This window comes from Macaca mulatta, chromosome 3 (assembly GCF_049350105.2).
Source record: "Macaca mulatta isolate MMU2019108-1 chromosome 3, T2T-MMU8v2.0, whole genome shotgun sequence".
Taxonomy (NCBI): Eukaryota; Metazoa; Chordata; class Mammalia; order Primates; family Cercopithecidae; genus Macaca; species Macaca mulatta.
In genome coordinates this window covers 16357516-16369072 of record NC_133408.1, presented here as the reverse complement: position 1 = coordinate 16369072, position 11557 = coordinate 16357516, and the positions used below count along the sequence as shown (strand labels likewise).

The 11557-nt window shown below is 39.8% G+C and overlaps 1 pseudogene across 1 annotated transcript; it reads right to left on the bottom strand.

Moving 5' to 3' along the window:
• Positions 1 to 295: 295 nt before the first annotated feature.
• LOC702620 (large ribosomal subunit protein uL11 pseudogene) lies at positions 296 to 9980 on the bottom strand (annotated as a pseudogene). The gene is made up of 4 exons (XR_001443414.3): positions 9855 to 9980; positions 9478 to 9555; positions 8609 to 8732; positions 296 to 922 (listed from the first exon to the last, which is right to left on the bottom strand). The product of XR_001443414.3 is annotated as a large ribosomal subunit protein uL11 pseudogene (transcript).
• Positions 9981 to 11557: the final 1577 nt, after the last annotated feature.

Here is an 11557-nt window from a genome sequence, read left to right as displayed (position 1 = left end):
GATGGGCCCTTTAAAAGGGGACGGGGTCATGAGGGCTTTGCCTTCATGAATGGATGAATACACTTATGGATTAATGGATTAATTGATTAACGGATTATTATCAAGGGAGGAGGTTTGCTATCATAAAAGTGGGTCTGTTATAAAAACCAGTTTGGCCATCACTCACGCGCCTCCTTGCCGTCAATTCCCGGTACCACCTCAGGATTCTGCAGAGAGTCCCCAACAGCAAGAAAGTCCTCACCAGATGTGGACCCTAGACTTTGGACTTCCCAGCCTCCAGAACTGTGCGAAATAATTTTTTTTTTTTTTTTTTGTCATATGATGCTTTATTGAAATATTTCCCTTTGTGCTTAACTGGCTGGGCATTCCACAGCACCACTGTTGATGTCATCTATGATGTCATGAGGGTGGCGGCCATCAACATTACAGCCCACAGACTGGGCAGTCCCCAGGATCTCTTTAATGGTTCCAGAGAGTTCTCTGGCTAAGGATCGGTGCCGCATCTGTCGAGCAATGTTGACGATCTCATCAAAAGTGATATTCCCACTGTGTTTAATGTTCTTCTGTTTCTTTCTGTCTCTTGGTGGTTCCTTGAGGGCTTTGATGATCAGGGCAGAGGCAGAAGGCACCACCTCAGTCTGGGCCTGTCTGTTCTGAATGGTCAGTTTCATTGTAATCCTCAGGCCCTTCCCGTAACCCGTTGCCTTGGCAATGTCATCACCAACCTTTTTTGGAGACAGACCCAGGGGGCCGATCTTGGGGGCCAGCGCAGAAGTGGCACCGACCTCGCCTCCGGTGCACCTCAGGTATACGACTTTGATCTTGTTGGGGTCGAACTTCGGCGGCATGGTGGAGGCGGCTGGTATTGGATGAACCCGGATTCGGGACTACCGAAGAAAGTTGCACCTTCGCCTCCTCCGAGCTGAAAGCCGAGAGCTAAAATTATTTCTTTATAAATTATCCAGTCTCAGGTATTCAGTAATAATAACAGAAAACAGATCAAGACACATGTCTACCCCATTTGTCTTTTTTTTTTTTTTTTTTTTTGAGATGGAGTCTCACTCTGTCACCCAGGCTGGAGTGCAATGATGCGATCCTAGCTCACTGCAACCTCCACCTCCCAGGTTCAACTGATTCTCCTGTCTCAGCCTTCAGAGTAGCTGGGATTACAGGCTCACGCCACCATGCCTGGCCAATTTTTTGTATTTTAGTAGAGACAGGGTTTCAACGTGTTATCCAGGCTGGTCTCCAACTCTTGAGCTCAGGCAATCCACCTGCCTCGGCCTCCCAAAGTGCTAAGATTACAGGCGTGAGCCACTGCGCCTAGCCTACTCCATCCATCTTGAAACTGCAAATAAGGACAATTTATCCCATTAAAAATAAAGTAATTTTAAAGAAAGCCAATAATTTAATTTTAGACAATAACAGAGTAGCCTACTAAAAATAAAGGTTAACCTTGAAAATAATAATATTGGCAGTTTTAAAGGACACAAAGCTGAAGGATAAAATTTCAGTTTATTTTTTAATGTTAAACCTGGCTAAGAACTACCAAAAGTGTTGAGGTTTTTATCAAATAGCATGCCTCTCCTCCTAGAGATATCACCACGCACATTTTTCACTTGAACAGATGAGTTTTTATCTTAAAAAATAGAAGTTTAGATCAAAGCTGGGAAAATGCTTCTCATTAGAAAGAATATAAAACAAATATTTTAATAAAATCTATCCCCTAAGACATTTCTGAGGTGATGCTGACACTGCATGCCTCAGTGTAAATTAAAACGAATATATCCATTTTCACAGATCTCTGAAACCATCTTTGATAGCAGTTACGCTGTTAGTTGCTTTCCAGCTCTTGCTGAAAATATAAATAGTGAACGTCTTATCTGAATTTGCTGATGCAGACAGTAATAGAGATCTTTTACATTTAAACAGAGAGGTACAGCTAGATTTGTCTTTTCCACTGGCTTTATTAAAAGAGGTTAATATATGTATTATCCTTTCACAATTTCCAATGCACATACATTATCTCATCTAATCTTTCCAACCAGCCTGTGAGTTTGGTAATATTATCATCATTTTTAGTGAAGTAATTAGATGCTGGAGAAGGAATGAATGTTTGCCAAATATTAATCAACTCAAAAGAGGTACAGAAGAATTCAGTAGAACCAACCAGTTTTAGAGAGTATATCTTGTCTTCCTCACATAAATGAATGAGTTACCCCCTACCAACAAGTACATACTCATACACATAAGACACAGCTTGTTTCAAAAACTTAAAACAACTGGTGATTTATCTGAGAAATTCTTCATAGACTTGAAAGCTTTGATAAGCAATTTTCTCCTTATTGGCTGTAGTCTTTGTTTGATTACTTAGTGACTTCCAAGTTAAATTGAAAGTGAAACATGCCCGGGCGCGGCGGCTCACGCCTGTAATCCCAGCACTTTGGGAGGACGAGGCAGGCGGATCACGAGGTCAGGAAATCGAGACCATCCTGGCTAACACGGTGAAACCCCGTCTCTACTAAAAATACAAAAAATTAGCCGGGCGTGGTGGCGGCACCTGTAGTCCCAGGGAGGCTGAGGCGGGAGAATGGCGGGAACCCGGGAGGCGGAGCTTGCAGTGAGCCGAGATCGCGCCCCTGCACTCCAGCCTGGGCGACAGAGCGAGACTCCGTCTCAAAAAAAAAAAAAAAAAAAAAAAAAAAAAAAGAGAGAAAGTGAAACACTCTGATGCTTGGGGGCCTGCTGGGTTCTCTAAGGACAACATAGTGACACCATCCCCCAATGAACCCCACTTCAATAACATTTTTTATTTTTAACTCAAATAATACACACACAAAGTCCTAAAGTCTTTCCTAACTCCAGTGTCAATTAATCAAGCAAATAAAACTTCTTTAATTTTCATTTTTGAAATGTTTTAGAAGACTTCCTGTGATTTTCAATCTGCCTGCTAAAATTATGTTATTCAAGAATTTTTTTAAAATATGTATTGACTTTAAAAAAAAGTTACTTAGCATTTTCCCAACCCTCTCACTTCCAATACTGTTTCATGGACAGATTTCTCAACGAAAACAGCCTACTAAATTATCTAGACCTTGTAAAGAATATTCAAACAGAAAGACACACAGTGGGCTTCATAGGGTGTGTAACTAAATTAAGTTGGAAACTAGCATTGAAGTTGAGTGTGCACACGCTGGAACTAGACTGCCTGAGTTCTCATCTCAGCCTTACTATTTTTACTAACACTAAGAATTTGGGGCACATTATTTAAAGTTTCTGTGCTTCAGTTTCCTTATCTGCAAAATGGGCATGGTAATAATGGTTCTTATCTCATTGGTTTACTGTGAGAATTAAGGGAGTCACTCAAGGTAAAGGTACTTTGAAAAGTAGCAGGCACAAAGAAAGTGCTATAGAAATACAATATTGACCATTAGTACTGCTATCATTATAGCAATGCAAACAATCTCCCTCCTGATCCTTCAAAGAAAAAAATATTAAAGCAGTTTCATGATAAACACACGCTCATTTTTTCCCAGGCTGGAGTGCAGTGGCCGGATCTCCGCTCACTGCAAGCTCCGCCTCCCGGGTTTATGCCATTCTCCTGCCTCAGCCTTACCGAGTGGCTGGCTCAAGCCTGTAATCTCAGCACTTTGGGAGGCCAAGGCGGGCGCATCACGAGGTCAGGAGATCGAGACCATCCTGGCTAACACAGTGAAACCCCGTCTCTACTAAAAATACAAAAAACTAGCCGGGCGAGGTGGCGGGCGCCTGTAGTCCCTGCCTTCTTTCTAAGATTTTAGGTCAGGGCTTAGCAAACCGCTGCTAGTGGGCCAAATCCAGCCCACTATCTTTTTGTACGACCAGCTATCTAAGAATGGCTTTTACATTTTTAAATGATTGAGAAGAAGAAACGAAAAGAAGAAGAATATTGCATGACATCTGAAAATTATATGAAATGTAAGTTTCCCTAAACAAAAGATAACTGGAACCCAACCAGCTTACTCGTTTACGTGGTGTCTGAGGCTGCTTTTGTGCGACGAGGCAGACTGAGCAGTTGTGAGACCTCATGGCTCACAAAGCTTAAAACATGTACTATCTGGCCCTTACATGAAAAGTGGCCAACCCATATTTTATTGGTGATTGGTGTGAGCATTGCAAACTTTAGAATGTTTCTATACTTTAGAAAGAGTCACTTTCCAGTGAATGAAGGGAGGTGCAGATGGATCCTGAAAGCAAAAATTCAGATTCAGGAAAATCACAAGATAAAACTCAAGTACTTAGGATTGTTCCTTCTGAAGCATTCTAGGAACGGTATGGTGATGAAGTCCATTAAAAGTATGTGCTAAACTAAACTGTGTATATACTATGAGATTTGATTATTCATAGTAACCAAAAATACTCCGCATTCACAGCATAGATGCTCAGTTTTATGATGAAACTTTTGTACAGCAGCTGAAAATGTATGGGGCTTCATTTCAATCCCCTGCACGGCCAGCTTTACCACTTTCTTTTCTTTCATTTTTTAATGCATTGCATAGTTTTTAAAGTCAAATTTTGGACCTGAAAAATCAAAGATTAGCTATGAAATAAGTTTACCTACCCTACCCACTTTCTCATTTGTCTCTGGGATTCTTCTCATTTTGTCTAAGTGGAATCAGTTCTTTCTATTCTCAATAGCCATAATCTCATGCTTAGTCTTCTCCCACAGTTATTTTATGGCACTTTATTATGGAAATATTCATATTTAGAATTTTTTTCATTGTCATGGCCTTCCTACTAGTGTCTTCAATGTTCCTCATCACCGATGAAATCTTTTCTTATACTTTGGTGAGGCCAAGTTGAAGAAGAATAAAATAGAAAGTTCTGTTCATGTCTGTAGTTTTTTTCTTGCTTAAGCATTTTCCTTTTTTATTATTTTAATAGAAATACTTTTCCTAATAATATGGTTTCCCTTATAAGTTCATGCAACAACAACAGCTCTGGGGATATTACAGTTAAGTGAGCACTAGGATTCAGGAGTCCTGTGGGAAGTCACCAAAAGTCCATCCCTTTCTTCCATCACCAAAAGTCAGCTCCCTTTCTTTGTCTGTGAAATGGAAATATCCAAAGAGATGGCTCTACATTTCTATGTAACTCTGAGTTTCTAAGATTTTTGCTTTATTCACAATTCTTGTAGTTATTGGGTCTTTCCGTCAATAATAGTTTCTAACATTGGATCAAACCATTTATTTCTAATTGTCCACAACTCTGTATTCTATACAAGAGTTCTAAATTCTAAATCATTAAATCACTTTCTAATTCTCTACTTTACTATGAGCTTGTGATTCAGATTCATCCAGCTGTGTTTGCAGCTCTGTTTAGCAGGACCAGCGGTTGAATGTGAGCCCCTAGGGAGGTGAGCCCCAGGCATATGCAAACCCATTAGGGCTGCTAAAAACACCACTTCCCTTGCAGGAAGAGTGGGAGTTATTGAAAGCCCAGGACTTTTCTTGTCCAGTGCATACAAGGGCAAGTAGAGTAACAACATTTAAAATTACAACAGTAATACAAAAATCATGCTCTTTTTTGAATTCAAATTTTAAAGGATTAGATATAAGAGACAAAATTACCCATTCCATCCTCTTAAAATAAGACCACTCCCTTAGGCAATCAGAGTATCCTTCTAGAACTTTCTTTATGCATTCATGGGAATAAATACAGATTTATAGCTACAGATACAGATGTAGGTATCTTTTTACACTTACAAACATTAATTTATATGACACATATTACTCTGGAACTCTGAAACTTGTAACTTTTTTACTTAATGTTACATCTTGGAGTTCCTTTCCTTTCAGTACCTATAGATCTACTTGATTCTTTTTATTTCATTTTTTTATTGGATTCTTTTTATTGGTTTCATTCATACCAATTTCTAATGATGGACATGTAAGTTATTTTCAATTTATTTAATCTGACAAATAAATAATTTTATATGTTTTTCTTTGTGCATATATGTAAATGTTCTGTGTGATAGAAAACCTAGGTTAAAGGAAATCAGTATTTTAAATTCAGGTGAAAATTGCCAAATCCCTTCAAGCATTATTTGCTACTTTACATTCCCATCAATAACATGTAACAAATGTTCACTTTTTCACACTATCTCTAACATAAATATTATTTTTGCTGGCCCAATGGATGAAAAATGCTCATTTTTTGTTATTTTAATTTGCATTTTTTGGTTAAGTTAGCTTACTGATTTCTCACATTCACCTGGACTGTGAATAGATTTTTCCTTATCACTGTCCATTTTTCTATTGGGTAATTTGTTTTATTGACTGGGGGATGCCTTATATATTATAGAAATTAATCTTTTGTTTATTATTTATATTGTTTTTCTCATTATGCTACCTATATTTTAACTTTGCTTATGGGCAAGTTTAAAATTTTAAACTGTATATCTTTATAGTATCTGCATTCTGTGTCTTAATTAGGAAAATCTTTGCCACTCGAAGGTTATTAAAATGTCCTGCATGTTCTTATTATATTTATAGGGTGTTTTTATGTCTTTAAACCATATGGAATTTATTTTTGTATATGGCATAAGGTATAGAATAATTTTTTCAAACCTTATTGTCCATGCATCATTTATGAAACTGTCCATTCATAAATGCTTAATTACAAAAGACACATTATTCTGTGGATTCTCAATTCTATCCCATTTATTTAGTTTTCTATTTCTGTTTCTATTTCTATTTCAAAACCACACAAAACCACACTGCTGTGGAAAGTTCCCTCTCTTTTCTTTCTTTCCTTTTTTTTTTTTTTTTTTTTTTTGTGAGACGGAGTCTCACTCTGTCGCCCAGGCTGGAGTGCAGTGGCGCGATCTTAGTTCACTGCAAGCTCCGCCTCCCGGGTTCAGGCCATTCTCCTGCCTCAGCTTCCCGAGTAGCTGGGACTACAGGTGCCTGCCACCACGCCCGGCTAATTTTTTGTATTTTTAGTAGAGACGGGGTTTCACTGTGTTAGCCAGGATGGTCTCGATCTCCTGACCTCGTGATCCACCTGCCTCGGCCTCCCAAAGTGCCGAGATTACAGGCATGAGCCACCACGCCCGGCCCAAAGCATATGTTTACTTGAAGAAAAATCTAAAAAAAAAAAAAAGTTATTGGAATTACACTGAATTTATAAATTAGGAAGAAATTACCAGTTTACAATTCTGTCTTCCCATCCAGAAATACTGTGTATTATTCATCACTTCTTTTATGTTTTTCAATACAGTGTTCTAATTTTCCTTGTAAGCTTCTTAGGCTCTGAGGTTTATCCTTAGACATTTCAGTGTTTCTGAGGTTCTGCACTTATTCTTAGGCATTTTGATATTTTTATTATTATGAATAACATCTATTCTTATAAGCTACTCTTAGATAGCAGTAAATTTGTGATCTCAATGTTTGGTCTTACATTCGGGCAATGCAATGAATTATCATATTAGTTCTAAAAGCTTTTCAGTTTGCCTTTGCTTTTCTAGGTAGAAAATCATACCTACTAGAGATGATTGTGGTTTTATCACTTCCATTTCAATGTTTGTACACTATTTCTCCCATCATATTTCATTGACTGGTATCTGCAGTACCATCAGGAGTAATAATAGAGCTCTTGATTTTAATTAATATGCTCCCAGTGTTTCACTGTTACATAAGATGTTTGCTCTTTTGGCAGATACCTTTTATCTAAGTTTAAGAGGCTATTTCTTCCTAGTTTTTACCAGGAATATCTGTTGAATTTTTATAAATTGCTTTTTCTGTACCTGGCAAGATAATCATGTAATTTTTCTCTTTTTCTTTAACAAACTGAAAAATGCTAATAGGTTTCATAGTATAGAAACATGCTTCATTTCTGAAATAACTATTCAGTCCTGATGTGCTGTTCCTTTTGATCATCACTAGGTTTCCTTGGCAAATATTTTCCTTTGAATTTTTGAATTTATTTCTGTAAATAAAGTTAGCCTGTGGTTTTCTTTTGTTAGGCTGAATTTGTTCAGTTTGGAAATCAAAATTAAAATCATCAAAGAACAAACAAACAAGCAAAAAATATTTGTGAAAAATTTACAGAGGACTCTGGTTTAAAGTTTCTGTTCCTATGGGAGTCTAATCCTGTAACACTGACAAGAAAACTATAGGAAACTGAGATTTTATATACCTGTAATTTGCTGTTGCAAATTATAGGTGTAACCCAGATATTAAATAGGTGATATTGGCAAGGAACAATCAAAACCAACTTTATTATTTTCTCCCCCTGCTAGTCAAGGCCATTTTGTGTTGCTGATTCTCTCTGCCTGTGGATGAAATCTTGTCTTGCTCTTGGTAAACTCTTGTATGAAACCCCATAGGACATCCCTTCACTCTATGGTTACTAAGTGCCCTCTATTCACTTACACTCCTAAGGGTAGTTTCATTTCAGTAATTAAATATAACATCCTGTATAACAGTCAAACTCCAGACTTTATTTCAAAGTGAGAGGAGGAAGGGCCTCTGCCCTGAATACCTCACCCTCCCAGCTATGGCTTCTAACTCCTCTAGGACCAGAGCCAAAGAGGAGAGAAGAGGTAAGGAGACAGGAAAGAACTCACTTGAGGGGCATCTCTGTGATCTGGCTTTGGTTCTTGCTGGTGTTTAATGACAACGCTGCTGTAGGATGCTTTCCGTCTTCTTTGGACAACATCTCCAAGCTGGGGGTCCCTCACCTGTAGTTACCTTGATGAATACAAATGTATTTTGCTTAGAGCTTAGAATTCCTTCTTCAGTCCTGGCGTCTAGTGGCACACCTCCAACCCCACTCTGTTGATATTTTCTTGCTCCTCCTGGAAGCCCTGCTGGCAGGATCTAAAACAACCCCAAGCTGCTGCCTTGACATGTGGCCTTCATCTGGCCCCCAGGTGACAGAAACGTCTGACCCACCATCAGACGGAGGACACCGGGCCCAAACCCAGCCCTGTCCTCAGCTGCCACAGCTGGTCCAGCCAGCCTCTCACCTGTGAAGATTGCTTTTGTAGGCATATGTTATTCATCACAGGGTTCACAGCTCCAGCTGTGCAAATAAGCCCCTTAAAGCCACCTCTCTCACCTTGAGAAAAGTGAATCATTTTTAGGTTGGGGGTGAGGAGTGGGCAAGAGAGGTCTGGAGCTTGGGTGAAAAATGAAACTCGAAGCCCAAGTTTTCCCAAACCAATCCTCTCTCCAAACTCCAGGTTCTTCTCTCAGACTCCCCGACCTCTTTCATGGCCTTGTGTAGGAGGTCAGCTAAGGGCCACACAACAGGATTTTGGCCACCTCCTTTGCAAGTTCCAGGGACTTTGGAGTCCCCAGTCTTGCGCTTTGGAATATGGGAGTCGCTGAGGCACTATCTTGGAATTATCAACCAAAAATGAGATAGGAAAGAGTATTCGGGAGAGGTAGACTATTTATCCCACACATTTAAATTTACCTTTGAATTATTTACCTTCAGATGAATATCCAAAAGAAAACTGGTTTTCTCACTCACAGTGTCTCGAGTCCCTCAACGCTTACAATCTTCACTCTGGGAAATAAATTATACAATAACTTAAGTGTGTTCTTAAGCCAAGCCAGCAGACCAAACATCTTTGATGTGTGGCTAGAAGCTGGGCCATGATGAATCTGAATTTCATTTTTATTTTCAGTCTATGGGCTTCACTCCTTTTGATCCACCCTTCATAAAGCTATAGGGAAACGTATCACCGATTTTGTTCTTATAAAGTGCACATACATTCACACACCCTCATATTCATCTTGTACTAGAGATGGCAACCTATAAAAGATGACACAGCAGTGACTCAAGAGTTTGAGCAGCTACCTCACCCCTTTATAAAGGTCTTCATCCAAAATTCTCCCTGGGAAGCCTCGTTGAGGTTCAAGGCCACTAGGCAAGCAGGCATCTATCTCTCCGCAAATGCTGGGAGATCACGACCCCAGGAGAATCCCAACTGAGAGGAGAAAGGAAAATAAAGAAAAGAATTGTTTTAATGAATAAACAAATATGGAATGTAGTCCAGGGTCCTGGGTCTCTGCATGAGCATGGGACAGAGAAGCTAACAATTATGAATCAGGAGGAACCAGGTCACAAGAGGCAGTCATGTCCCTCTAGGCCACCACCTGAGCATCTCTAAATGTAGTAATGTGAGAAAAGTAATTCCTAAAATTCTGGGATTCTAATTAGTGTTGACGTGATTATGTTTCTTTCCTTCTTTCTTTCTTTCTTTCTTTCTTTTTTTTTTAGACAAAGTCTCGCTCTGTAGCCCAGGCTGGAGTGCAGTGGTGTGATATCAGCTCACCACAACCTCTGCCTCCCAGGTTCAAGCGATTCTCCTGCCTCAACCTCCAGAGTAGTTGGGATTATAGGCATGCACCACTGCACCCAGCTAATTTTTTGTACTTTTAGTAGAGACGGGGTTTCACCATGTTGGCGAGGCTGTTCTTGAACTCCTGACCTCAGGTAATCCACCCGCTTTGGCCTCCCAAAGTGCTAGGATTACAGGTGTGAGCCACCGCGCCTGGCCGATTATGTTTCTTTTGCATTGATTTTCTTGGGGCATCAGTTCTAACTAGGATTCCTCAGGGAAATATTCCATAATGGTTCTCCACAGGAGGGATAGACAAACTAACAGACCCTCGTGTAAGCCAGGCCACCACCTGTTTTTGTACCACTCGTGAGCTAAGAATAATATTTAAAAGGTTGGAAAAGATCAAAAGAAAAATATTTTATAACCTATGAAAATTATATGAAATTCAAAATTGAGCTTCTATAAATACAGTTTTATTGGAACCCAGCCCTGCTTATTTGTTTGTGTCACCCTGGCTACTTTCACACTACAATGGCAGAGTAGAGTAATTGCAACTGAGTGTGCATACGGCACACAAAGCCTAGAATATTTACTCTGTGGCCCTTTACAGAAAACTGCTCCACAATCAGAGGAAGGCCATGGAAAAGGAGGTGATATCAGTAGGAAGAGGTAGTCTAGGTCCAGTTCACTCCCTAGAACAATGGTGGGTGTCTCCCAAGTAGCACTGGTATTTCTGCCTTCTACTAAAACAAAAAAAATTTTTAAATGGAGTCTCGCTCTGTTGCCCAGTCTGGTGTGCAATGGCACAGTCTTGGCTCACTGCAACCTCCACCTCCTGGGTTTAAGCGATTCTCCTGCCTCAGCTTCCTGTGTAGCTGGGATTACAGGTGCATGCCACCATGCCTGGCTAATTTTTGTGTTTTTAGTACAGACAGGGTTTCACCATGTTGGCCAGGCTGGTCTCCAACTGTTGACCTCATGATCCACCCACCTCGGCCTCCCAAAGTGCTGGGATTACAGGCATGAGCCACAGCACCCGGCCTAAAAAATTTTTAAACCCAAAACCACTGAGGCCCAGAACAGGTATCTTTTGGGATTCTAGAAGAGTAAAATGGGGTGGGAGGGGAAGTAGAAAGAAAAAAAAAAAAGACCATGGCAGTCAAGTCAGGGGTTTCTCACATACAAATGATCTCAAGTTTCTGAGCTCCTGGTGAAGCCAAA